We start from the raw sequence: 27,045 nt of genomic DNA, 5'->3' as shown, positions 1-27,045 counted from the left end.
TAAGCCCATATCATGTCCCTCCTCAACATGGGTGACTGGTGCCTCCTCAACATGGGTGACTGGTGCCTGGGTACCAGTGGCTGATCGCCAACCAGGGGTAGGGTCACCCAGTGGCTGATTGCCAACCAGGGAGGGGCAGAGGTCCCCCAGCGGCCGATGTGCTGGCTGCAAAACCGGAAGTGCTGGCGGCAAACCCAGAAGGGCTGGGGCTTCCCTCAGGTGGGGCACAGCCAATCTCAGGGGTTGCACATGCACCTGCGTGCACACTCTATGTTTCGCCAATGCTCCTCAAGAGTCTTTTTCCTAAACTGAATAGGCTTAGCCTCTTAATTTGCTGCCAGCCATTTTTATTTTTATCCCTCTGATTACACCAATATCTTCTAAGTTTTCCTAGTCTACTATGTTCTCTTCTGCAGCCTGGGGAAGATTGCTTAGAATCTGGCCCTAAGAGACTGAAGAGATGACAGGTGAAAGAGAAGGACAAACAAATTCTTAGTTGCATAAGGGTTTTTTCCTCAGTTTCAAGTCCAAACCTTCTAGGCGGATTTGAAAACCTGATACTTTTAGGCAGTTTTTCATCTTGCCTGCCAAATTTCCAGTGGCTAAATTTGCCTATTGAGTTCTGGATTGTGATTTTTCCCAATATTGAAAACCCTCTGGGCTTGGTTCTACCATCCCACCACTTTTTCGTACGTAAAGGTTATCAAGTTTTTTACATGGTAACAGAACTTAGATGTTTCAAATGACATTAGTACCCTGTAGAGGTGGACATTGTAAAAAAGCACATATTAAGAACCATTCTCTGACCTAACATCTTGCGGTTCAAATAGACAACATGGACCAATATCAGGAAGCAACTCAGAGAAAGGGGAAATGACCTAAATAAAGTCAATACAAAACTAGGACTAGAACCCAGATATCCAGTCCCATAACCAAGCACAGATTTTTAAAGGTGATTTTCTGCCAAAATACCCATGGAAATTTTAAAATCAAGTTACTCTACCTTTTTTGTTTTCCACTCCTAGCCCCTTGCAAACATTACATTGAACTGGATATCAAGAAGACCCAGGGGTATCACAGTTAGTGTCAACACATTTCCCTGTTACCTTGATCAGAGTCACTGTGGCACTGTAGAAAAGACTCAGAATGAAGAGGATGATGAAAGTGCAGGCTGTTTTCCAGAGGTGGTTGAATTGCTCCTCTTCGGCATCTATAAACTCATCTAGGTTAGCTTTGGATGACACAAACACAGAGTGAGGACCAGCTGGGGATTTCATTTATGGAGGCCCCCGGTAGGGGCTGTCAGTATTGGTATGGGTCATTTGGGTCTAGAGCAGGTAGGAGGGTAGGTTGGTGGGGGAGATGGAGTTTTCATCAGGTAGTTTGGTGAGTGGATGGATGGTGGAAACTTTGATTTGTAAGGCTTAACATGGACATGGTGCCCTTACAGTAGCAGGAGACTTGGAATTATGTTAGGTAGACTTCCTTCTAGAGATAGAGTCATCATTAGCTGTTGAAGTCAAGTCGAAGAGAGTTGTGCATTTTAGAATGAGAATTTCAAAAACCACTTTCTGTATCTGACTGTCCAACTTCCATTAATTCATTTATTTCTGAATGGGCATTTGGAAGAGACAAGAGGTTGGAAGCATCATGACGAATGGTTCCCGCTAAACAGGTAGGGCTGTGATAGGATGTCCAAAGATACAACAGAGTTAGTAAGTGAGGCAGGGTCAAAGGAAAAGCCAATGTATCCAGAGGGAATTTGTAGTAATTTTTGTCATATCCATTCCCTCCAAGAACAAACTTTCTGCAAGGTTGGATGGAAATGTTTTCCCTCACTCAGGAAGGCACCAGGCCAGACCCTTGGCTGGTATAAATGGGAGCAGGTCCACTGGAAGTAGTGGAGCTGTGAGAAACTTAATCACATCAGTAGACCTGGACCATGATCCCATCTCAGTTAATTCCTGTGTGATTTGATGCGAATTAAGTCTGTATTTGAGACCAAAAGTCAGTGGTTTAATCCAATAAACTAACTCCATCACTCCAACATCAAGTACATGATCTAAGAGTAAGGCTCCCTTAAGTGCTTTTGAAAATCCCACTATATTTTTATTTTAACGAGATATTTCTGAAGGTGACTTTAATTGATACTGTTTGAAGAGGTAGAGAAATTTTTACTGCACTCATGGACAGTAGATAGGTAGGTAGCTGGGCAGGTAGAGATAAGACTAGGATTTTGAAAACAATGTAAATAATGTGATGCCAAACTCTGGCAAGTTCAATTGGAATTGGACATATAAATCTCCTTGATCGTTATAGAATTTTCCTCCTAAAATAATTATTAAAATAAATGGGGAGCAGTACAGAAGTGGGAAGGACATTGGCCAACTTGTATTCAAGGCGTGACTTTGAACAGGTAGGTAGAACGTCAAGTCTTTCTCTACTCACAGAACATTTTTCAGCATATGGATTGCTCATAGCTTGTGAACAGACCTCTGGGAGTTTTGCAGTTGGAATTGGAAAAGGGTGGCTTTAATTTATTTGTGGAAGGGGCACACGTTCTGTTGTACTCTAATGATTTAAGAAGGACTTCAAGTGTTGTGTACCCATGTGATGGTTACCCCCTACCATCCTACTCATTATCCTAAGTAACGCTTCTGTTTCAGGGATGTATGAAGTGATTCTTCCACTGTACTCAGCACTGGTGAGACCTCAGCTGGAGTACCGTGTCCAGTTTTGGGTGCCGCACTTCAACAAGGATGTGGAAAAACTTGAGAGAGTCCAGAGAAGAGCCACCCATATGATCAGATACTTGCAAAGCAAGCCATATGAGGAGAAGATGAGGGACTTGGACCTCTTCAGCCTAAAAAAGAGAAGGCTGGGAGGAGACTTGAAAGCAGCTTACCGCTACATCAGGGGAATACATCAAGAGCTTGGTGAACAACTGTTCACCAGGGCACCCTTGGGGAAAACCAGGAGTAATGGCCATAAACTCCTAGAAGACTGCTTCAGGCTCAACTCTAAGAAAAACTTCTTCACAGTCAGAGTATCCATACTGTGGAATAAAGTCCCCTTAGAGGTGGTGCAATCACCTACCCTGGAAATCTTCAACAGGAGACTGGACCATCACCTCGCTGGGGTCACCTGACCCCAGTTGTCTTTCCTGCCTAGTGCAGCAGGGGCTGGACCAGATGATCTTGCAAGGTCCCTTCCAGCCCCTAATGATCTATGTTTCTATGAATATTGCAGGATGAACATATAAGATGGGTGATAAAGAACAACATTGGTAAGAGTGACAGCAAGGAGACCAAGACATGGAGGCTATCGACCAAGTCACAGACCCAGAGATATAGAAAGTAATAGTGAAAAGACCCCTAAAAAATGTGGTCTTTTAGGTCAGGGAACTTTTCAAATTGTTCAGCTGACTGGCAAATCTCAGATTTCTACCCTTTCCCACTGTGGAAATTGGAGGAGGAACAAATAGGACCTTGACTGGCTAAGCATGGTCCAGGGCTTGGTTTATATTTTAGCCCAAAGACAAGATTTGTACCAAGGACAGGATTCACAATGATAGCAATTTTAACTAGCATGTGGCAGCATTCCTTGATTTAACGACAGCTTTTGGGAGATATGCGTCTAAACTTCTGATTAAGCAAAGATTGTGTTGAATCCAGGACCTGGAGCAATCAGAGCTTTGTGTTAGAGTCAGTGTCATGATTCTTCAGGATGATTTGGGTTTTTATATGTGTGCATGTAAAAGGACACTTTTTGATATATTTCTTTTTCCCTTTGGAAAATAGCAATTGCTTTGATAGTTTTTAAACAAAATATTTCAATTCTGAAATATTGCCCTGCATGCCCTGTCTGAGTCATAGCAATAGTATTTCATGCTTCCATAATCTTCTGAAAGTTGGATTCCATGGTCAGTTGGATTCCATGGTAGCTCTTGGGAAAGAAAGGGAGTCTCTCACGGGTGTGACATCATAGGAGATGACGTGTGGCTGAAAGTCCATTGTGGAGAATGGCAGATGAGGAACCCAGTTAAAGTCCTTATGAAGGACCACAGCAACATGTTGGACTCAGAATATTTGAGGGTTTGAATCAAAAAGTCAAAATTATGCTACAGATACAGTTCATGCTTCTCTAAAAAGCAAAAACCTCAAATTTCCATTCAACAACAGTTTTGAGAAGTTTAAGACGCTTGGATAAACTTTTTGGCTCCTGCATCGAGAATCCCCTTTTCCTCGAGAGAACTTGTTTGTTCATAAATATATGGCCTCTCAATTTGGTGCCCTTCCCATCCTTCCATGGTGTTTCCCTAACCAGCTCAGTGTCTGTCTATATAACTAGCTTCCCACTCATATAGCAGTGCATCCTCTGTCCACTCTCATGGCTACTTACCGACCTGAACATCCACCTTTGAAGAAACTACCCAACCAGCCATCTCAATATAAATTTTTATCTCTATCTACTCACCTACCCATCTCTGTGGTGAACCCATAATACAAAAAGAAATATTTTAGGTCATGGCTAACCTGGAGCGGGACTAGAAACCTCACCTGACTCTCGGAACATCTTTTACCCCATTCTTTGCTCTTTTGAGGCAGCCAATCCACCAGCTGTAGGGCTGGATAAGAGTTGGCACCTCCTAGAATTGTATTTCGTTTTCTGATGCCCTTGTACCAAGCAGACACCGCTGAAATTGGCAAGGTCAGTTCTACCACCCTATTGACTAAAGGCCTCATCTCTGACTATCACATCAGCTTCATATTTATTAGCTGGTTTTAAAAAATTGGACTATCGTAGGCTGCTTCAGCAAAGATTTTCCTGAGTGTGACTTTCAGGAGCCTGGCACATAAGGGATGAGGGAGGTCACTACATACTAGGGTTTTTGTTAACACTTTGATGGTTGATTGTTTCAAGTTTCAAGAGTGGTTTTTCTACCATTGCCAATATTCTTGTTGTAGCAGATGGGTAATACTCTACCTCTCCCTCTAGGGCTGGTGGATCTCCTTGGAGAGCTCACATGAGGAGTTAGTATGTTTTAAAGGGAGATAAAATGTCCATTGTTGGGTATGTGGATGCCTACTTTAAGAATAAAGGCTTCATATAGTTTATGACCTCAAAGTGTCTACAAGGACATTTGAAGAGAAATTGTGAAAGAAATAGAAGCAGATAGACATACACTCCACATGTAAGAACACTGCTATGCATTTAGTATTTGTGACTAATAAGGAGCAGGCTCACATGTGCCTGCCAAATGCCTCCAGGATGGCTTGGTGAGCGTGGACAGATGTTGTGATGCCATTGAGGTTATGGTTCTTAGGGCCATCATCTTTTATTTTCTTGACATCAAAGAGAAATCAGGAGACAAAAGAATCAGTATGCCCCAAGGATGACCCTGTGGGTTTACTGTGAGGGAGGTGGAAGCCGCCAAACTTGATGTGAGATTTGAATAATTCCTGTCAACCATCAGGTTGATTATAAGACAATTAAAAGTCCTCCTTCTTGGCTGTTCCATCTCTTTCAGGGCAAACTTACCTTTGAGTAAGCAGAAAGTGCCCCACAATTGCACCCCCAGATCAAGAGGCCTCCAGGGCAGATGAAAACCTGGGGTGGAGCTCTACAGAGGCACCCTTCTAGTTTTTGATAATCAGAGGGGTTTCTAATGACTGCTTACCCAGGAAGCAATGTCCATATTGGAGCAGAGCTGAAGATACAGTAACAAAGGAACTGTGCAGGTCCCAGCATATGTTGAATGGAAATGTAGCCCAGAGTACAAGATAATTGGGGGGAATGGAGGATTTGAGGGATATACCCAGATACATTTGGGTCATGGGAGAAGACAAAAAGCAGAGAGGCAATAAGGATTCTACAGTATGAGGAAGAAATGGATGGAACATGAAAACCATGACTGCAGTATCAACACGTGGGTAGGCAAGGACCAGGGAATATGGAGACTGAACATCACCAAGAGCCTCTTCCCTACATCTAAGGATGCACTACATGATTTTTTCTCACAATTTTTGGGGGAAAAGAAAGAGCTGAATATTTTTGTTAGTTTGTTCCAAAATTGACTTTATTTCTAACTTTTTAAAAAAGATGCGGGTGGAAAACATGTTATTTCACAAAGCTGTTAGAGGGGTGTGACCACTCCTCTTCACTACAGTGGTAGGAGAAGGAATAGTCACAGTGAGGATTAGGTGGTTGAGGGAAGGCATGGTGGTTAGTAGCAGGTGTTGGCAGTATCAGACAGAACAAGAGACACATTGACCAGGGTTGGTTTACCCGTGGACTTGTCGATGGTCTTTTGAGCTACCTGCAGAGGCAGCTTTTCATGTCCAACAAGGCACGAGTAGGTGTTGCCGGCATTCCACTCCTGCTCGCTGATGGTCAGGGTGCTGTAGGCGAAGTACAGCTCTGGCTTCTGGGACTCGAGAGTGGGACTGCCAGTGATGTAACTGGAGGCCTTCATTAGCTCACCATTCTGTAGCCACTGGATGAAGAATTCGGGTGGGTTGAAGCCCTTCGCCAGGCAAGTGACTGTGGCGGCTTCATGAAGGGCCAGTTGCTCAGGGGGAGGAGAGAAGACATAGATGGATGGAGCATGGCTGTTGGTAACTGCAAAGGGAAGACATGATGGGGAGGACAATGAATAAGCAATCTCACCGGTGCAAGGAAATTCTAGTTCTGCTGGTTCCAGCTGGGATCTGTTCATGTTTATACATAGCTACTGAATTCTGATGAGGATAAATGAGAATCTCACTCAAGAGGACAAGCACATTTTTATAGCTACCACAATTACTCATACTGGATGGAAGAGACCATCTCCCCTCAGGTACTCCCTTTCTTTACCAGCTACGAGGATAAACAGAGTTTAGAGCCAGAGGGAGACTATTAGAATAATCTATTCTGACCTTCAGGGTGGCATAGACGACTAGTTTCCTGTGTAGTAGCAATGTTGTGCTGTATGCTACCAGTAACGGTGGCATGGGTTTACTAAGCAGTAGGTGGAATATTTTCCAAGTCACTTAAGGGACTTCAGCTCCAAATTCTCATTAATTTTGATGGGAATGGAGAAGACTTGAAAAGTATAGCCTATAACTGTTAAAAGACAGAGTAGATATTCTAAACCTTCCCAAAACATTTGGCCTGTTTTCCACAGGGAAGTCATTTGGTAGGTCCTTCTGTGAAGTAAGATGGGGCAGTGGCATTTCTCAGCTGTCCCTGTTTGAAGTCAAAACCATCAAACAAATCAGCTGCCATATTTGTTGTTCCACATATTTGTGGATGCAGGAGACTGGCAGATTTGGCAATGTTCTGAATGGTTTATCAAGAATTTGCTGCTGTTTCTTGCTCTGCTTTCTTGTTTTCTGCTCATTCTCAAACTTTCAATTCAGTGACCTAAAGAAATATGGACTGCAAAAGGGATCATTAAGCAGACACCCCCTGACAGCTGCTAAACTCAGAAATAAGCTGTCCATTGAGTAAAATTAAGACAACACATAAGGGACTGTGACCTACCAGGGCTTTTGCAAAGCGTCTTTTCAATGGGCATCTCGAGTCCTGTGTGGGTCACTTTGCAGGTGTAATTTTTTCCCTCGTTCCACTCATCCACACACACGCTGGCTGTGGCAACCACGCTGTACCGGCCGTTGCTTTCCAGGACAGGTGGCTGAAGGGTTGTTTCCAATGCTTGGCCATTCTCTCTCAGCCACACCACATTGAGCCCTTCTGCAGAAGGCATATTGATAACCTGGCAGGTCAGCTTGGCTGACTTGGTGAGGTAAGTTTCAGCGAAGGTAGGTGGGATCACATCAACCTCAATATTGGGATTAATACAATCAGCTGAGAGGCAGAGAGAAAAAGGTAAGACTCCTCCCTCAGTTTCACTGGAAAATTCTTAAAGATTTTTTTTAAACAATCCTTATAGTCTGATGTTTTAAGTTATTCAATTTATATGCCATGCTTCCCAACCAAGGCTCAGAGCAGTTTACAATAAGAGAACACAATAACTTATAAAACAGGAGACCGAACAGGATTAAAAATCAAGTACAGGATCAGCATGAAATGGAAATTCTTGTACAATATCCCAGGCTAGCTTTCTTTGCTAAATGCCTGACTAAATAAGAAGGTCTTACACCACTTCCAGAAGATGTCCGTGGCTCAGGCTCTGATTTGCCTTAAGAAAGAAGGATATCCTAAGCTAAGGAACAACTGTGGAGAAAAGCCTCCTACACATTTTGCCAAGCAGACTTGGTGCCCTGATGATACTTGCAGGTAGTTGCTCTTGGCTTACATGAAGGATCATGATGGGGCCTAAGTGAGGTGGTGGTCCTTTGGGTACATAGCACCATGCCCAGTTAGGGCCTTAGAGGCTATTATTCATTTTCTGTAAAGGGGGATGTTTGTATGTGGATATGTTATTCCACACATCTTGCACCGAGATATCTTGCAACTGGGTTATAAAACAGTTGCCTTGCTTCATTCTAGAGGTGGCTTCATCTCAATGTTAGAGGAAGGACCCCTGTATTATACCTGATGTAGCTTTCCATGCTGATCTTACCTTTCCCTAACGAAAGTTACCCAAGAATATCTTAAGAAACATTAAAGGAATTGTTTGTAGAACGTCTTTTCTCCATAAAACCAAGGAACTGGGCAAATACTTTAGGGCACTGACATCAGGTCCTGGGGTTTTATGGAGAATAAATGGGGTTGGAGGATGTATCATGTCCATTTCAGAGTGGGAGGATGGACCACTTGAGGGTGTTGACTTACAGCCACACGTGATGGACTTGCTTATGTTTTTCATTTCACTGAATTCGGGGCTGTCCACCAGACAGGTATAATTGTTATCTGCATTCCATTCTCCCTCGGTGACGCTCAGCTCACTGGTTAAGAGGTACCACTCGTCATCGTAAGTGGAGCTCATGGTGGTGATTCCAGACTTTAGGAGGACCCCATTCTTCATCCACTGAATATCAACCTCCTGGCTAAGAAGATTCTTAACTTGGCACATGATGCTTGCATTTCTATATGGGCCTTCAAAGTCTTCAAGGATGGGAGAGTGAAGAGTCATAAGCACAGGCCCTGGGAGTCACATATGAGACAAAAGCAAAGGGGTCAGCATGTGAACATGACAGGCACAAAGCAGTACAAATATGCACCTCTGGTGCTGTTGGCTGGAGACAGAGAGATGTGCATATTTTCCGCTGCGACTGATGGGGCTTGCTGCCATCTTGCTAAGTAACTTACAACCCAAACTACATTTTAATAGAGGAGAGCGGTCAGACTGGAAAGACATCTTATCACATATGCTTCAGCTGGAATCACAAACTCCATCCCTAGGACATCTGAGAAAAGGATTTCTAATCGAACAGACATGCGTGAAAGAATAAAGAACATGTCCACTTGGGCGGTGAGTATGAACCACTAGAACTGAAAGGAGAACATAGGAGTCCTAGCTCATTGTATCGTCTCTTCTTCCTTCTGCATCCCCACCCCACTTCCTTCCCAAGCTGAGCGTGGAATGCAGATGTCCTGCCTCCAAGTACCATTTGCTCTAATCTAGTTGACCAGGGACAGATCCAGATGGGGTACAGTGGCTGCACTGCCCTTTTGGATTGCATTGCACCACAGGAGCCTCTGATGATTTTCTAAAATCCCTAAAGCCAATGAAAATCCTGCCTTCCTTCCCCTTCTTGCCCCCTCTCTACCCTTCCCCCTGTCCCTGCTTAACTTTCTCCACTATCCTAGGGGCAGGAAAGCACCAGAGCCATCCCTTCCCACTGCACAAGGGTTGGGCTTAGCTCAGGGTGGGATGGACAGAGGGTTCCCCTCCCCCTCGCTTGCTATGGGCAGGTTGGGGATGGGGGGGAGACTACTCTGACACCATGCTGCTGCTGTTCCCTCCACAGCTGAGCCCAGCTGGCTCTGGAGCTTCCTTACCCCTGAGCAGTAGAGAAAACAGCAGAAGGCAGGGGAGTTGCGGGGAGGGGGTGGGTTTGGAGTCAGAGGAGGGGTAGGGGCTGACTGAGCAGGACAGGGAAGGGAGCGGGGATTTTGACCTGCTTTAGGGACTTATGAGGTCTTCCCCCACTGTTGGGAATGGAGGAGGCTGGGAACAGGGGGCGCAGCCACCCCTGCAGTGTAAATTGCTGCTTCTACACCCCCTTCGGGAAATCCTGGATCCGCCCCTAATGCTGACCCTCTAGCCACACCTGTTTCACCTCACAAAATTCATTCCCCACCCAGTGCTAATGACAGAATCCAAAAGCCTGGGTGGCATGCAAAGTTCATTCTCTGATGCACGCATTTCTGATGAGCCTCTCGGGGCAGAAGCTTGATTCTACAATAGCCTGTACGTATCTAGAAACACCTGCAAATTATCGAGCTTATGCTGTAGAACAAAGGAAACAACTTACTGGGAATGACAGGTGGTATCCTCAGTGCTTTTTGCCCCTGGGGGTGCTTGGCCACGCAGTACAAAGGTCTCTGTACTGCCAAGTTGATGGCGCTAATCGATATCTGGGTGGCAGCAGTGAAGGTCCCAGCATTCGTCCAGACTGCGGGGAAATTTCTGATGCCTTCACTGATGCTGCTGTTCTGTTTGTTGTTCCAAGAGAAAGTGGCCTTGTCAGGGAAGAAATCCAGAGCCAAACAGCCCAAGGTCTTGGGATCCTGGTTGGCTTCTTTCCCACAAGATGTGACGAGAGGGAAAAGAGTTGGAGCAGTCGGAGATGCTGGAGAAAAGTAAAATAATTAAAAAAAGGTTGTCAAGGAATGCGGAGAGAAGAGATGTTAAAGTAAACAATGCCGTGAGAGCCGTGGGGATACTGCTGATTTCCAAGAGGAAGAAAGTCTTGGGGCTGTTTAGGGGGAGAAAATAATGCCAATGTCTACAACTGTAGGCTGGGGCACTGCCTCACAGCCACCATTAAATGGAAGCACCTTCCTAGTAATTGGATCTTAAAATCTTATATATAAGGCTCAGTTCTCTTAGAGCAGTGCAGTACAGGGGCAAGCCGGCAGATCAGCATGTATGTGCTGAACACTCCTACCATGGAGCCTCAGCTCATTTCTTGCTGTATTTTTTCCCTTGCCTGGTCCATCCCTGCCTCATGTTCTGAACTTACTCAACCACTGCAGTGAGCAGCATAGTAAGTCACCCATTAGCTGTTCTGCAGCTCACTTTCTTTCTCCACCACCTCTGATTAGAACTGGGCACAGCAGGAAAGGCAAGTTGTGGGTGTGATTCCTAGAAGGGCCCCTAGTTGAGCATCCTGTTTTTCTAGGAATCAGCCTGTCTTCTGCTTGTCTCTGCCTCTGTGTTTTCTAATGCAACAAAATAAGGTAGGCAGGGACATCACGAGTAACATTTGAACTCTTCCTAGAATAAAGGTATAGTCATATGCTCATATACTTGACCCCACTCCAAACAGAGGGCATTAGAAAAGATGGGCTATGATTTTTTACTCAACAAATCAATGGAAATGGCCGAGACAGACACACAGAAATGCTTCAAATAGCTGTTCATCAGTGGAAGACCCACTTCTACTTTCCCTCCCCCAAATTTGTCAGAGTGAATCCCATAGAGACCCAATCAATAGTAGCATCATGCTACTGAGCTAACCCAGGAAGTGCAGACAACCCTCTTTGCACTGTTTTATAACATGCTAGCAGCAGAATTATTGGCTCTGTTTGGCCTTCTTTCTGAGTTTTGCTGCTCAAAGGTCCAACCTCTTCGAAAGTCGGCTCTTTGGGCCACAAACCACAGAGCTAAGTCAGGTGCCAGGCAACGTGGTGCCAAAAAGTAAAGGTTTGATGAGGCATTGCTCTTAACATACATGGTCAACATGAGGGCACAAGACAAAACCAGCCAACCGAATGAATGAACACCTCCCTGAGTGTTGCTTCAGAACCGGTTGGAAAGACTCAGACATCTAGCAGACCAGGGCAGGTGCTAGTGGGAAGCTGCATGAAAGGACTCAGAATCCCACTCCCAGGCTACTGAAGACCTAGTTATAAGGGAAATGGAACCAGGGGAAACCCTCAGTATTCCCCAACCCTAGTGCTAGGAGCAAGATTGCTTTAGATTAGGGATGGAGTTAGTGGTAAGGCTGGAGAAACAAATGATGGGGTAGGCAATAGGGTAGCCAGCAGTTAGGATGGGTGGATGGAGGTGGAAAAATTTAGGAAGATGGAGTGAGGGTTGGAGTTGAAAAACCCTGCCCTAGCTCAATATTGGGCCAACTCTCACAAAGTATATTTGTTGGGTTGCTAGACAATTTCTTGTCCTCTCAGTCCCTTGGAGTTTAGAATTAGAGTTAAGGATTCAACTAGGAGGCCAGTCTTGGGCTCAAGAGTTGTGACACAGTTGACCCTAACGGGTCATAGTCAAGTGGTAGGATCAGGGGTGAAAGAGTATTAGGGATTTTCTGACTGTTTAGACAATCATGATTTACAGTGAGGAGATGAGGGACCAAGCATGAAACCCATCTGAGATTTACCTGATGGTGTCATTCAAACCAGTTCCACAGCCCATGCACTCCCAGTGTTGAGAAATCCTCTCTCATCGCTCTGCCAGTGCCACTAAATACAGACCCATGAGCCCTCTGCCATGCAATTCTGTGAACACCTCCATACTATATGAGCTCTAGCCCCCAGTTCTGACCCATTTACCTTTCCTATTGTATCTTCAGGATCCACTGATCTCACCAGTCTTCAGTGACCCTTTGTCTCAGCCCACAGCTGCCTCCTATCTTGACCCTTGGCTCACAACCATGAGCACTGCTGTAGCCGCTCTATACTGCATCCCAGATTCCCTCAGATCTACATCTCTAACCCAGTGGTCATGCAGTCCCCCCTGAAAACTGAGACTTGAGCTCCAGCCCAACCCTGAGGGTACCCCTCAAATTCACGTTGCTGCACCAGCCCTTGATTCCAAGCTCTGCTGGCCACTCAGCTGCTACACAGCTCCATGCTATCCCAGGCTTGGGCTCCCACCACCAGTCCTCATGGTGTCCATCAGGCCAGTAACCCAACCCAGGGCTTTCTTCTGAGCTCTGCAGCAACCCAGTCCCAGCCTGCAGCCCCATGCTACCTCAGCCATGGGATGTCCTCCCCCCAGTCTAATTCCCTAGCCCCCCTGCTACCCCAGCCATGCCTCCTCCACCAGCTCTGCTCTTGTCCCTCAATCCTTCCCTGCAACTGCTCTGCAATCCCAGCCTTGGGCTTCCCCCACCAGCTTTGATGACATCCATCAGTGTCAGCTTGCAGTGTCAGCTTGCAGCTCAACCTGGGCTCTTTCCTGAGATCAGAGGATGGTCCCCAATCCCAGCTCGTCTCCACTTCCAAATCCAACCCTGAGAACCCTCCCTCCTAGGTTTGCTGGTGCCCTTAATCCTGATCCTCATGTTTTGCTATTTTCAGCCTAGAATTTTCCACTTCCCAACTCTTCTGCTGCCCCTGAATTGGTGCCTCTGCTACCTCAACTTCTGGCATCCCTAGGTTATCTGGTGCCCTCAGTACCAGCCTACAGCCCCTAATACCACAGCTTAGGGATCTCTGCACAGTTCTTCCTGTTCACCTCCCTTGCATGCCCCTAATATGATTTCCCACCTCCAGCTGTGCTGGTGGCCCTCAGCTGAAGCACTGTCCCTCACTATCCGGATCTGGTCTCCCTACTACAGCTCTGCTGCTGGCTCTCACTCTTGCCCCACAGCTAGCCAAGCATGTGGCTCCCTCCAGAGCTCTGCTGCTGCCCATCAGTCCTTATTAACAGCACCCCAAACTCCCCGCACCCCCTGACAGCTTTCCTATTGCCCCTCACTTCAACCCACAGTCCCTTCTGGCCCACCGCTGCTCATGCTCTTCAGTCTTGAACAGCACTCCCTACTCCCCTAGAGCAGGGCTCTTTCAGCTCAGCTAATGGCTCCTGGAGTGAATAGCAGGCCCCTGCTATCCCAGCCCTGAGCTCTGCTCACAGAATCCTAAGCATTCCTGAATCACAGTCTCCATGATTTCCTGACTCTGTGCTCCCTAAAGAGCTCTGTTAGTGCCGCTCACTCCAAACTCACAACCCCACCAGCCCAGCCCTGAACTGTGCATTCAGCCCTTCCAGTGCCCCATGCTCTGGATACATCTAGCATAGCCCTGGGGTCTCCCATCTCAGCTGTGCTGGTGCTCCTCAGGCTTGAACAGCAGCCCATCACTGCAAGCCCTGCTGGTAACATTAACAGCACGGCTAAAGCTACATCCATGAGGATCCCCCGCCAGCCCTGCTTGTACCACTTGATCCTGGCACGTAGCCCCTGCTAGTGCAGCCCTTGCTCCTTGAACCCACTGTGTGGGTGCTCTTCTGTCCTGAAAAGCACCACAATCCCCACCTCCCACTCCCAGAGCCTGTTTTATGCTCTCTAAATCCCACCCAGAAGCACCCTAGTGCCCCTGCCTTGGACTTTCCTCTAATCTCTACCCTCTCTCTCCATGCTAGCATGGAGGCCCTAGCTAAATTAGCCCTAGCTAAATTTGGGGTCCCCAGAAGCTCTTTGGGTGCCTTTCAATACTGACCCACCACTCCTGCTATCCCAGCCCTGGGCTCCCACCATATCTGGTAGGGCTCTTCAATCTCAGTCTGTAACCCCTTTGCTGTTCCTGCCATGGACTCCGTGCCAAAACGGCTACCTCTCCTGACTTGCAGCATCCTATTACAGTGGTCTTGTTGGTGCCCCTCAGTTGTTAGTGGCAGCCTGTGTAGCCCATGCAGAATACTTCCTTACCTCCCTAGACTCAGGGCATAGGTCCAAGGCAAGGGGCTCCTGATCCCTTGGGCCATCCCCTCCACAGGGCATAGCAGAGCAGAAGTAGCTTTGTATTCACCACTCCTCATCATAGAGAGGTAGCGAAGGGGGCCATCCTAGTCCAGCTCTTCCCCAATTTTGGGTCACAGTTCAGAAGAGAACCCAGGAGTCCGGGGTTCCTGTGTCCCCTGTTTAATCTAGTACTCTCTGCTCCTTTCCCAGAACTGGGAGATAGCCCCCAAACTCCAGCAGTCCTCTTCCGTCATTCCCTTCTTCCTTAAGGCTGATTGCTCTGAAAGGCATACAAACCCCTCTAAATTCATGGGGCAGGGATGGAATGGAAGCTGCTTCCCTCCATTTTACTCACCAAAGCACTGGTTGTGGTAGGGTGATACCCAGGAGGATCTTTACAGGAGTCCAGCCCTTGCCTGGGTCTTCTTGTTTGTCTCCTCTGAGGCATCCTTGCTTTTTTGAGGCTGGGAGGACTTTACTCCCTTCAGGGGTTATAGGAAGGTGGCCATGCAGACCATAGGGGACATCCTGCTGACTAGGTCTGCTGTTGAAACTGGTGAGAAGACAAATACTAATTTGATGGTTGGGTGAATGCAGAAGGTGACCCTGGGGTGAAAAACACCCTTAGCGTGACTTGTGCTCATCCAGACTTCCCCTTTTCAGCCTATTCTGTCTCTCTGTCTGTCTGGTTTTTGCCACAAGGTCTGGCAAGGAGGCCACAGAGCTCAGAAAAATATTGTGTCTCTAAAGGCTCTCATACATAATTTTCCCCTGTGAGAGGGGAATGAAGCAGACTCTGCTGCCTTCCCATAGATGGAAAGAGAACCAAGAGTCTTAACTCTCATCTTCTTCAGACTAATTTCCAGGCCTCCCCTCTGTCTGTGCTGAAGTAGAAACCAGGTCTCTTGTCTTCCAGCACCTTTCACAGATCACAACGGTGGGGCTAGAACCCAATGGTGGTAACTGGGGGCTGTGTTGGCCAACCTCAGTCAGCTCTGTGGATGGATGGAGCAGGCAATATAAGACCCTAAGTTTCTGCTCTGACAAGACAGAAGACAGATTCATTGTCTCTGGGAGTATGGGTAAAATCAACTGAAATCCAACAGGCTCTGGGCAAGAACCATGCCTGAGGCCATTAGTTTCCATACAGCCATGGTAATCATGCTATAGTGATCTCCAGTATCTTAGGATCAGAGACAGAGAAGGGAGCTGCATTGTTTTTGTACAGGCCCTACACAGAGGTCTGAGATGAGATAAAGGAAGGTGAGGAAGAAGTGGTAGATGCGAATGGATAGATACCAGGGTGTATGGGTTAGATCCAAAGATTGATTGTAAAGAGTAGCATGCTTTGAGATGAATAGACAGAAAGAGGGATGGTCTGGGGGCTGAGGGATAGCTGAGGAATGCAAACAAGATATCAAGTAATTAAGGCATGGAGACTGGTAACCAAGACTTTTTGGTTTTATCTGTATCTTTGGAAAGAGAGTGAAGATATAGTAGATTAATTCAGAGGATCTGGGTTCCAGGACTCCTGGGTTTTAGCTACAGCTCTAGGTGGGCAGTGAATTATAATGTGGGAGGAGATGGGGAACCACTCCCTGCTTGGAATATATAACAGTATGCGTAGGACACACACAGAGGCTGGAATCCTGATGCTCCTAGCATTTCTGATTGTAGTCTCTGAATTCCTTTGGTCCTTTTCATTTGTTTTCTTCTTCCCTCTTGCAGAGCCTCCTGCACGTCCTGTTGTGTACCCCCTGGTGCCATGCTGTGACACCTTTACCGAAAGCCTCAAGGGTGACATGACCTTTGCCTGCCTGGTGACCGAGTATTTCCCAGTGCCAGTGGACATCACATGGGATATTTCTAAAGGGATGCAAAATGTGACCCAAAACTTCCCACCAATGAAAAGCAGCAATGGCCACCTCACCAGCAGCAGCCAGCTGCGCATCCTTGGCACGAATGTGAACGGTAACCGTTTCCAGTGCAACGTGGCTCACAACCCCACAAACACGAAGACTTCTAAGATTGTCCCAACAGGTGAGAGAAGATGGATGAGAAAGGTGTGAGGAGAGTGAAACTGGTGGCAGAATTGTCTGGGAAAATGTGTGAGGCTGTGGAAGAAACATAGACAGATTAACCAATAGATTATTTTGTACTGAAAGGAGGACACTTACATACATAGATGGATGGACAGACGGATGCATGATAGAGGGGGAAGGATGCATGCATGGATGATTGGATGCCACAGAGTGAGTTACTGGATGTATGGTTGTACAGGGAAGTTAGAAGGATCTATTATCTGTTTTCACAGTCACCTGCCTGCCCCAGGCAAGATTGAACTAGGTGCTCCCTAAAGGTGATAAGTTTATACCTCTGACCTTGTAACCTTTTCCCTCTCCAGAGTCTCTCGGGCAGTGTAAAGTGGAACAACCACAGATTAGCCTCCTAGCCCCAGCCTGTGGAGATGGCACTATAACATACCCTGTGGAGCTGGTTTGTCTCCTCCAGCACGTCAAACCAAATGAAGCCAAAGTGGAATGGCTGATGAACGGAGAGAAGATGAATCCCAGCCCAGGCTACTCCTCTGCCCAAGGTGCAGATGGTTACTACATGGGTGAAAGCCGAGTGAATGTCTCCAAGGACAGCTGGAACAGAGGAGATGTCTACACATGCAAAGTGACCCATCCTGCATTTGCCACGGGCTTTGAGATGCACAATGCAAGAAAGTGTGCAGGTGAGGGCCTCTGAGGCTGGCAGGGCATGGAGGGAAACAAGGAGGGTGAAGTTAAAACCAGCATTGCCTAAATGTAGTGGGGACTGTACCCAGATACCAGGGTCAAGATGGATTGGCTTTGGGGGTGAAAGGTGGATCCAGGGATGTTTAAATGGGTGGAAAGACACATATCAACAGTGAATAAATGGATGTATGCTGTGTGAGGTTGGATAGAGATCCAGTTAAAATGAATGGGAAGCGGGTGGGAAGAAAGGGATATATGTTGGGAGACACAGCATTGAAGTTTCTGTTTCCCACATCTGAGGACGGAAGAGCACTTGACATTGAAAAGCTTGTCTAATCTTTCTCCCACCTTTACAGTTAGTCCATTAAAGGACATTACAAAAGAAAAAAATCCTTGTCTCTAGGAAACTTAAAGACACTACAGAGGAAAATGTAAGAGGAAAAACTGTTCTCAGGGAACATTAGATATTTGAAAAACGTGATGCTGTGAGCAGAATATATACATTAAACGATGGTGCAGGACAGATAGAAATCCACTAAAATCAATTCTCTATTTAGGAGCTGCTGTTTTCTCCATGGCAGGGTATTTAGGCAAGGCAATTAGCACTCTTTTACCTCTTAATCTTTCAAAACCTTTTGAGAGCCTGCAGCTCGCCATAGAAAATCATGGAGTGTTATCATATTATGGAAGCAAAATATGAAAAACATTTTACACATCGACTTATATTACACTATAGAAGTAAGTTGGCATGTTTAAATGTGGTTTTATCTCACCCATGGCAAGTTCTGGAAATACACCTAATTTCTGACACATCATCATCCTAGACTTAAGACAGTCGCAAAAAAGTGGTGAGGAGGGTTGTGCTTTAAGTGTATTTCCAGTGACTCAAGCAAGGGGGAAATAGGACTGCACTTAGGCTCCTAAGTCAGCTTGTGTAAATACTAAGTGGAATAAAACCTGGTCTCTGGGTTGCAGCCATAGCTCTTGCAAAGTAGAGGGATCCAGTGAATGAGAGCACCCAACAACCACCCAATAGCAGAGGATGAGACCTTCAGATCCATTTAGGGAGTTTAAGAAAAGCATTCATTCCAGAGGGACTTCAGTGTGTTCAAATCCTTCAGACATGTTTAGAATATTCCCCTGTCCATCTAGATACCCCTGTCCATTGGGATCTCACTGTCTTTCCATTTAACTTTTACCCTGTTTTTTAAACCTCCTTTGGAATTGCTTTGCTGCATCACATGCAGCTGGGATTCCACCTTTCTCCCACTCCACCTTTGTAAAGCCCAGCACTCAATCCCATTTCCTACTCTACTAGATTGCTGTGACCCACCCCCAGTGGAGGTGCTCCTCCTTCCTCCTTCCCTGGAGGACCTCTATATAGCCCACAACACCACCATCACCTGTTTGGTCACCAACCTGGGGTCAACCAGCAGCCCTGAGATCACTTGGAGCCGGGGGAGTGGTAACGCCAAGGACGTAGTGACTGGGAAGCCAGTTCAGCAAAAAAATGGCACCTACAGTGTGACCAGCATCCTTCGGGTGTGTGCAGAGGAGTGGAAGTCTGGAGAGAAATTCACCTGCACAGTGAAGCACCCAGACATCCCATCAGCCATCATCAAATCCATCTCTAAGATCCAAGGTATGGAGACTGTATTGTCTGTGATGGGGATGCCAACCCAGGTTCAGGCTGTGTCAGGAGATGGGTTGGCTAATGGCAATGAAGACTACAATATGGTCAGAGGTGTTGGCTCTAACTACCTTTTCATGTGGGATTCAATAGTTAAATTTCTGAATGGGGGATCCTGGATTTAAACCCTCACTCTGGGAATGGAGTTGGGCATAGTATCGAGAAAAGGGTGGATTTGGGTTTTAACCCCAGCTTTATGAGGAAAGTTGGGTGTATTAGGTGGAGAAGGGAATCTATGGAGGTCAGGACTCCTTTTATCCCCAGTCCTGGGATGGGATTTGGATCCATTGGGTAAGGACAGACAGGATTCCTACATTTGGTTTCTGGCCACTAACACTTTACTGGTTCTATGTGGCAGAGGTCAACATACAGGCCCCTTCTGTCTACGTCTTCCCTCCTTCTGCTGATGAGCTGACCCTGCAGGAATCAGCCACCTTGACCTGTCTGGCCAAGGGCTTCCACCCCAGTGACATCCTGGTGACATGGACCCAGCAGGACCGGTCCATGCCCCCAGAAGCCTACATGAATGTTGGACCCCACCAAGACCCTGCGCAGAAGGGGAACAGCTACTTCATCTACAGCAAGCTCACCATCCCAGCATCAGAGTGGCAGCAGGGAAACGTGTATTCCTGTGTGGTGGGCCATGAAGGCCTCCCGATGACCTTCGTCCACAGGAGCGTGGACAAAGCCTCCGGTAAACCCACCGCTGTCAACGTCTCTGTGGTCTTGTCTGATACTGAGGTCACCTGCTACTAAGGAGACAGAGCCCTGCAAGTCTTGTGTGTTTGTGGTGCCCTGTAGCCTGTGTGTAAAGCAGGGGGGGGGCTCTGGTGAATGGGGCTTGGCTGTACGTGCTCTATGTACAATAAAAATGCAACATGTTAGAGTCTGTTTTCACTGGGCTATTGTCTTTTCACATGGTCAATTTTTCAGCCTCACTATCCTGCTTGAAACCTTTCTTCTTCCTCTTGGGTCTGTCTCATATTCATTTTTCATGAGATTAATGACTGTAAGGTAAAGGCAAGGAAATTTAAGCCAAAATTAAAGGAAATTTTTGGATTAAACCAGCGGGAAACCTGTTAAGTTAAAAGGTGGATTTTCCAACTGTTGAGGTCTTCCCATTCAGATGGGCTACCTTTTTGACAGATTCCTCAGTCAAACATAGAGTTTGGCTCCGCATCAGGGTAATTGGATGGAGTTCCATAGCCAGTGTTACATAGAAAATCAGATGAGGGGATCTCCTGTCAGATCAGTGAATAAATCATTCAAGGTTTCACAGGCAAGAATGCCATATTAGGTATGAATGTGGTGATGTGATACCAGCTTCCTCATATGAAGACCTGATCTATGCTAGCTACAACGGAGCTGAGAGGGGGTTATTGTCACTGGATTAAATTGCAATTTGTCAGTTGGATTTGCAGTCCATAATGGGGGCTGCTTCCTGTATTTTTTAAATCTGAAACTTTTCACAGATGCAGTAGAGTTTAAATGCAACAGCAAGTGATTTCTAAAGCTGGGTCATTTGGCCATTCTAAGCTTGGATAAGCAGAAAGGGATGAAAATCTAATCTGACCCACTGATGAATTCATGCTGGGGAATTCCACATCGGTAACCATGTGCTAAAATGAATGATTTGTGGTTGAGCTCACAAGTACTTTCAAAAGGGAGGAAATGTACTTATTGAGGCAGAGATACAAGGGTAGGTGTAGAAAATACACAGCCTAGACAAACCTGTTGATCAAGAATCCACCGCATCTTCCAAGACCACGTGTTGGTCTTGCTAAGCCAACCTTGATCGGGAAGATGCTGTCTTCAGGTATGTTTGCACTATGCCTCATGTTGTGCTCCATAAGCCACAGCTGCTAGGGGTAACTGCAATACAAAGAATAATGGGTGGGATAAGTCAGATTTCAGACAGCAGGCATGAAGGTAGGGAACACTTGGTGGCACCTGAGAAAGGACTTTAAGGTTGAGAATGTACCGGAGACTTCCTTGCATGGCATCAACCTGAGATTGGGACCCCATCCTGTTGTTTGCAGCATGGAAATCATGTCAGGGACAGTCCCTCTCCAGAAAATGTCACACCACAGATCAAAGAGAGGAACTGAAGATTAGATTTTTTTTTTTTTTAAATAAAGGGATGCAAGGGACTCTTTTGCCTACCTTCTGTTTTATTTGATTGACTCTCATGATAAATTTCAGAGAACAGTGAGGAATTTAAACACTCAATCACAACCAGAATTTTACCCTAATCTGCAGATGTGATGAGATCTTATGAAGGGAAACCAAAGCAGTTACTGGTGTTCAGTTTGTGAAAACAAAAGTTCAACATTGACTTAACAGTGGCCTAAACTAGCCATATAAAGGCAGGAAGTTTTTGACTAAATCTGGCACAGGGAAGAGGAAAGGAGTCAAGTTTTGGGGAGCAAAACAGAAAGATTCAGTCTAGAAACATGAGGAAAACTCTTGAATGTGAGGGGAAGAACAACTAAACCAATTTATCTAGAGGTATGGTAGATTCTTCATACTGGAGGCTTCTTGATCATGACAGAACATCTTACTTTAAACTTCTGCTTTAACTTAACCAGAAGTCAGGGGCTAGAGGTTGAAATTATGGGATGAAGTTGTTTGGCTCAAGTGATGTAGGTGGAATAACACCAAGATCTTTCATGTTGTAACCCAGTGGACTGGCTTCTGTCTGGGATGGTTTAGGAATGAAGAAGATTGGAGCAGATGACCTTAATTTACCTTCCAACCCTGAGATACTATTAGTTTTGTCAGAAAGCCAAGCTTCCCATTTTTCCTGGCCTCTGGCTCAGATGCAGAATGACTAGAAATCTGATGACCCATCAAATGGAACCACATGTTAATTGAGGAAGTTTCATAACATTTACCTTTGGGGGTGATGGCCAGGCCACAGCACATATAGAAAGCTCAGAGAAGTGCATACTGTAAGGTTGTCCAGCTCCAGGGAACTGTTTCCCAATAGAGTCTAGGCTGGTGGTGAGTTAAAAGGTCTCCTTACTGGGCAGTGTCCTGAGAAGTTCTCAACTCAGACCCTTGCAGAGAGATGCTCATGCTACAAGAACATAGGATAAAGGGCATGTATGACTGGTAGGAATCATTCAGGTCATGGGGATCACTCCTGGTCTATCCCAGACCACCACGACTTAATAGCTCGCTCATAAAGTAATCAGGATCTTTATTGAAGCAAGATTGGTTTTTTTTGGGAAAGTAGTGTGAGTGGATGTGTTGGGGTTTGATGTGGAGAAAGGTTTGTGGCTTGGCATCTTGTGGGTACTGATGGTTCAGTCATTATGTGCACTATGGACGTATACAGAAGACTCAACTGAGTTTAGCCTTCCAACAGTCTAGGAACTATATGTGTATATGAGTGAATGAGTTCCATGTCTCATGCCTAAATAGGTTATGGTCCAAACAAATCAAATAATGGGTAGGAGGAGGAAAGAGGTGAGAAGTGACTCACGGAATAACGCAACAATTCCACGGTAGAGTTGAACTGATGCTGTAGCCATGTTGGTCCAGGACCTAAGTGAGAGACAAGGATTTTTTGGCGATATCTCTTATTGGACCAACTGTATGATTGAGATAAAGTTGGACAAGCTTTTGAATAGAAGATTTGTCAGGTTCATGGCACTGGCAGGAATGGAAGCCAAGTATCCTGAGCCCACCTCCAAACCCCTGGTCGCAGAATCATGCACCTACTAGTGTTCAATGAGCTTTTTGAAAAGTTAGCTATGATCTCTGTGGGAATATTTGTTATGTCACCAACATACTGTGAATGAGAATAATGGGGGCCTTTCTGCTGCTAGGGAGGTGGTACCATTGAGGCTTACAGTGGAAAGCACTGGGGAGCTGTTAGTGCTTGGGTGGGTATTCACAAAGCCACTGACTGACATGGTGGTGATGCCCAGATCATTTTCTATTTCAGAGCATTATTGACTATGAGTGGTTTGCTTGGGAAAGGTTTTGTAAAAGCTGATGGCTGTGATTTCTAAAGAACCTCATGGAAATCATTTTAAATGGGTTCTGGGCATCAAAATCCCTGAGGATCCTTCTACAACTGAAAATTGGAGGTTTCCCTGCATCTTTGTCTTTCATGATGGGCACAGAACTCCCTTCCAGTTGTAGGGTGACAGAGCATGTTTGCGGCTCCTGAGGCATGAATGTCCATGCAGGGTTAAAGTGGAGGCCACTCTAACTGGATATTCATCTTGTCCCTAGCTCCTGTCTTTGTGGTGCTGAACCCAGGGGATTATGTTGAAGAAGGAGAGGAAGACCCTGAAAATTTCTGGACAACACTTACCTTCATTGTTCTTTTCCTGCTCAGTCTGTGCTATAGCACTGGTGTCACAATGTTCAAGGTAATGATGGCTTCCAGCATTCATGATCAGGCTTCATGCTATACTCCAACAATTAGTGTTTAGTGATCAATAATCAATACTGATTTGTTAGTTGACTACCAACCCTCCATCAATACTTAATCATCAGCTGTAAACTATCTGTATTGGAACATCAACTGATCATTAGAAACCATTTATCAGTGGCCACGAGTCATTCACCTCTGTTTAGTAATCCACAAGCAAGGATCATTGTTTTATAAATCTCTTGCCAGTCCAACTAATGTTCAAGAAAACTATGAATTACTCTCAATTAATGGTAAGGATCAAGAATTTTTGATCATTCATTAATACTTGGTAGTCAGCAATTTGTATTTATTGCTGCTTTAGTAATGAGTTTTCAGCAGTAACAAATAGTCATTAGTCAGTCATTAGCTTTTAATAACTAATAGGCACTGATCAGCATTTAATGAAAAATAGGTGGCAAGATCTATGAGGAATTACCAAACATAAAAAAAATAATTAAAATGGACCAATGGCAACCACCAGTCTTCTGGAAACTATTATCACGTACTGATTTGTCAGTAATTGTTTATCAATGAGTGGTGATCAGTGGACATCCCTTGATTTTCAAATCACTTCTCTATTAAGTCATTGACTATTAAAACCAGCAATATAGGGATCAGTAATTCAAGATCAATTATCAGTATTCAACATCAGCACACTCTATAATAAATAGCTATTGGTCCATAGCAATAGTCAGAAGGGAACACTTTTCTCAGTTATATGCAATCTCATGGCATGGGTAGCAGGAGGAGCCTCCCTGTGTGTGTGGGATTAGCTATCGAGTAATATCCATTGTTATTTTGAGTGACAGTTGCAGATCACAGCCCATTTGTACTGGGTTCTGTGCCCACTCAAAACATGATAGCAGTCCTGCATTGGCCTGAGGGGCTGATCTAATTGGTGGGACACTGTTGAAGCAAGGGGAGTATTTATGGTTGCTACGACCATGCCAACTGGTGTTTAACTCTTGGCAGGACCTCCCAAAGCAGAGAGAGAGCATGGGGGAATGAGCATGTTAAAAAAAAGGGGAGGGGGGAAGAAGGGCTTTGGTGATCCCCTACATTGGGGATAGAGCAGTAGACCAAAAAGCATGAAGAGACAAACAACACCCACCAGCATGTTAGGCAGTGCTGCATCTGCCAAGGGAGGAACATCTCTTAAAACAGTGGTTCTCAACCTTTTTTGTACCAGAACCCATTTGTAAACATCAATGGCCAGTCCCAGCCCAGTAAATACTGTAGTTTAAGTAGAAAACAACCCTCAGGCCCTGCTAGTGCCCCTCACTCCAGACCCACTGCCCTCTGCCCCAGTATGTGGGGCAGGGGAGCCTGAAGCAGCCCCTTACAGGCTGGCAGAATTCCAGCCTGCAAGGAAAAAATCCCAGTTTCCCATGTTTTTCTCCTTTAAAGGAAAATCCATTTTTAAAGTTTGTCTATGACCCTTTTGTATATTCTTGCAACACTTTTGGGGTGAGAAGCACTACCCTAGGCTATGTGTGAGGTCATACTGGGTGGTGGCAATAGCCCCTTCTCCAGTTAAAAAAGACTGAGAAAATCCTGGAGAAGAGATATGATTGGCAACAACTTCACCTCTCTGTTTTGTGCCTCTCACAGGTGCAATGATTGCTGGGCTTCTGGCTATGGAGAAGATGGACAACACTCAAGGTCCTTCTTTATCACATCTGTCCAGCTTTATCCTGCCTTCCATCTCATCAGGCAACTGGAGTAATGAGAGAAAGTTCTCTGGCAGTTTTTTATTGTTTCTGCTTTAATGAGCAGAGAAGGGAGAGTGGAGTCCCTGTGTGTGCCTCCATGGCGGTATGGGTACTTGTGCACGTGTATAGGGATAAGGATATTCCCTATGCTGGAATAAGGGTATCCCAATTCAATCTGTTGTTTGATGTTCCCATTCTTCATTACTTTTGTACTTCTAAAATAAAATGATTTAAGGCCACCCCTCTATTCAGTCTCATATGCAAGCATCCAGTTAGCTAGCCAACCTGTCGCCTGGCTTTTCAGGCCACCTCACTGCAGAGGCCAACACGTTTTGAATGCATTAAAGGTTCACATGGCTGCCCACTTGTGATTATAAAACCTTATGCGCATTTCCCCTGGAGTCTATCAACTCAAGTAGACGAAAATGTGAGTTGTTAACTTTAGTTTCCTTTCAGTCCAACTATTTTTACCTAACATGGCAACAAGGAATTGCCTTCTGTTGATTTGGAAGTACATCCTGTACAGAGCTGCCTAGTGGCTAAGCCCACAGCAGCCAGTGCAAGACTTGGGATCTCTGAAAACAAGTCTTATATTTCATGGAAAGACAAGGCAGAACTGCTATCCTTTTCAGCTATTGGTGCTACATCAGGATTTAAGGGAGTCTAAGAGAATTCCTCTAACAAGCCTGCTGAGATAAACTGCAGTTCCATTAAGAGCTGATATTCCCCTGATTATACAGTTTAGGATGCTGTGTCATTCTTAGCTAAAGCATTGTACTGGATGCTCATATTCACTTGTTTGTCTGTCATGAGTCACTGAGTCATTTTCAAAGCAGAAGCAAAGATGCCAGTTTAAGGAAGATTGAAATTGTGGCAGGTGTTTTCTCTAGCATCTAAGGCTGTAAGACACTGGTGGTTAAGCCAAGAGCTGTCCGCAACATCTGGACTGGATTATTTAACCTCCTTAAGAACAGATGCATCCTGTTTGTCGAAACAGCTGCAACCAGATAGTTCCCCTTTGAGTCATTTTGGGGCAGAAATGCCAGCACTGATAGGGGCAAATTTGATTTGTGGGCTCAGCACTGGAAATTTGTTAGATAAGGCAGATGACAAATAACCATTGTGGGTTTGTTGGTGAAAAACAAAATTAAAAACATGCTGTAGTTTATGATAACCATCTGCTTTGGTTTAACCTTTTAAACCAAAGGTTTTATTCATGGAGCTCCCACAACCCTTGCATGGGAAAACTAAGACACTGAGTCTCCATGACCAATTCAATGGAGCAGAAAGGAATAAAACTCAGGAATCCTGACTTCCAACTATTCCAACAGGAACTTCTCTGTACCCCTTGACCCAGGGATAAAACCCAGGAGTTCGGCCTCTCACTCCTATTCCCCCGCAACTTGTGCCACAAGAAGTGGAAAAAATATACTCACACAATATAATAAAAGACCTTTCTGTTCACTGAGACTATAATAGCACCCAGGGTAGTCCAAAAGAATTGAAGTTGGAAAGTAAAGGCTGGGGAATGCTACAAGTCTCAGCAAGTACGTCCAGGATTGAAGTTTATTAAGCCAATGGATGCCCCTTTGCTTTTGTGCCAAGGCTGCCAACTGGCTGTTAAATTTGGTTTGGGAAAATCAGAAGATCATGGATTCCT

At 45.5% G+C, this 27,045-nt stretch overlaps 1 gene segment (V, D, J or C); it reads right to left on the bottom strand.

Moving 5' to 3' along the window:
- The window catches only part of LOC102577049 (Ig mu chain C region-like), a 110,702-nt gene that overhangs the window by 28,698 nt on the left and 54,959 nt on the right, over positions 1-27,045 (bottom strand).

Source organism: Alligator mississippiensis, chromosome 7, assembly GCF_030867095.1.
Source record: "Alligator mississippiensis isolate rAllMis1 chromosome 7, rAllMis1, whole genome shotgun sequence".
In the NCBI taxonomy this organism is placed as follows: Eukaryota; Metazoa; Chordata; order Crocodylia; family Alligatoridae; genus Alligator; species Alligator mississippiensis.
The sequence above is the reverse complement of the archived record's forward strand: the minus strand, read 5'-3'. Positions and strand labels throughout refer to the sequence as shown.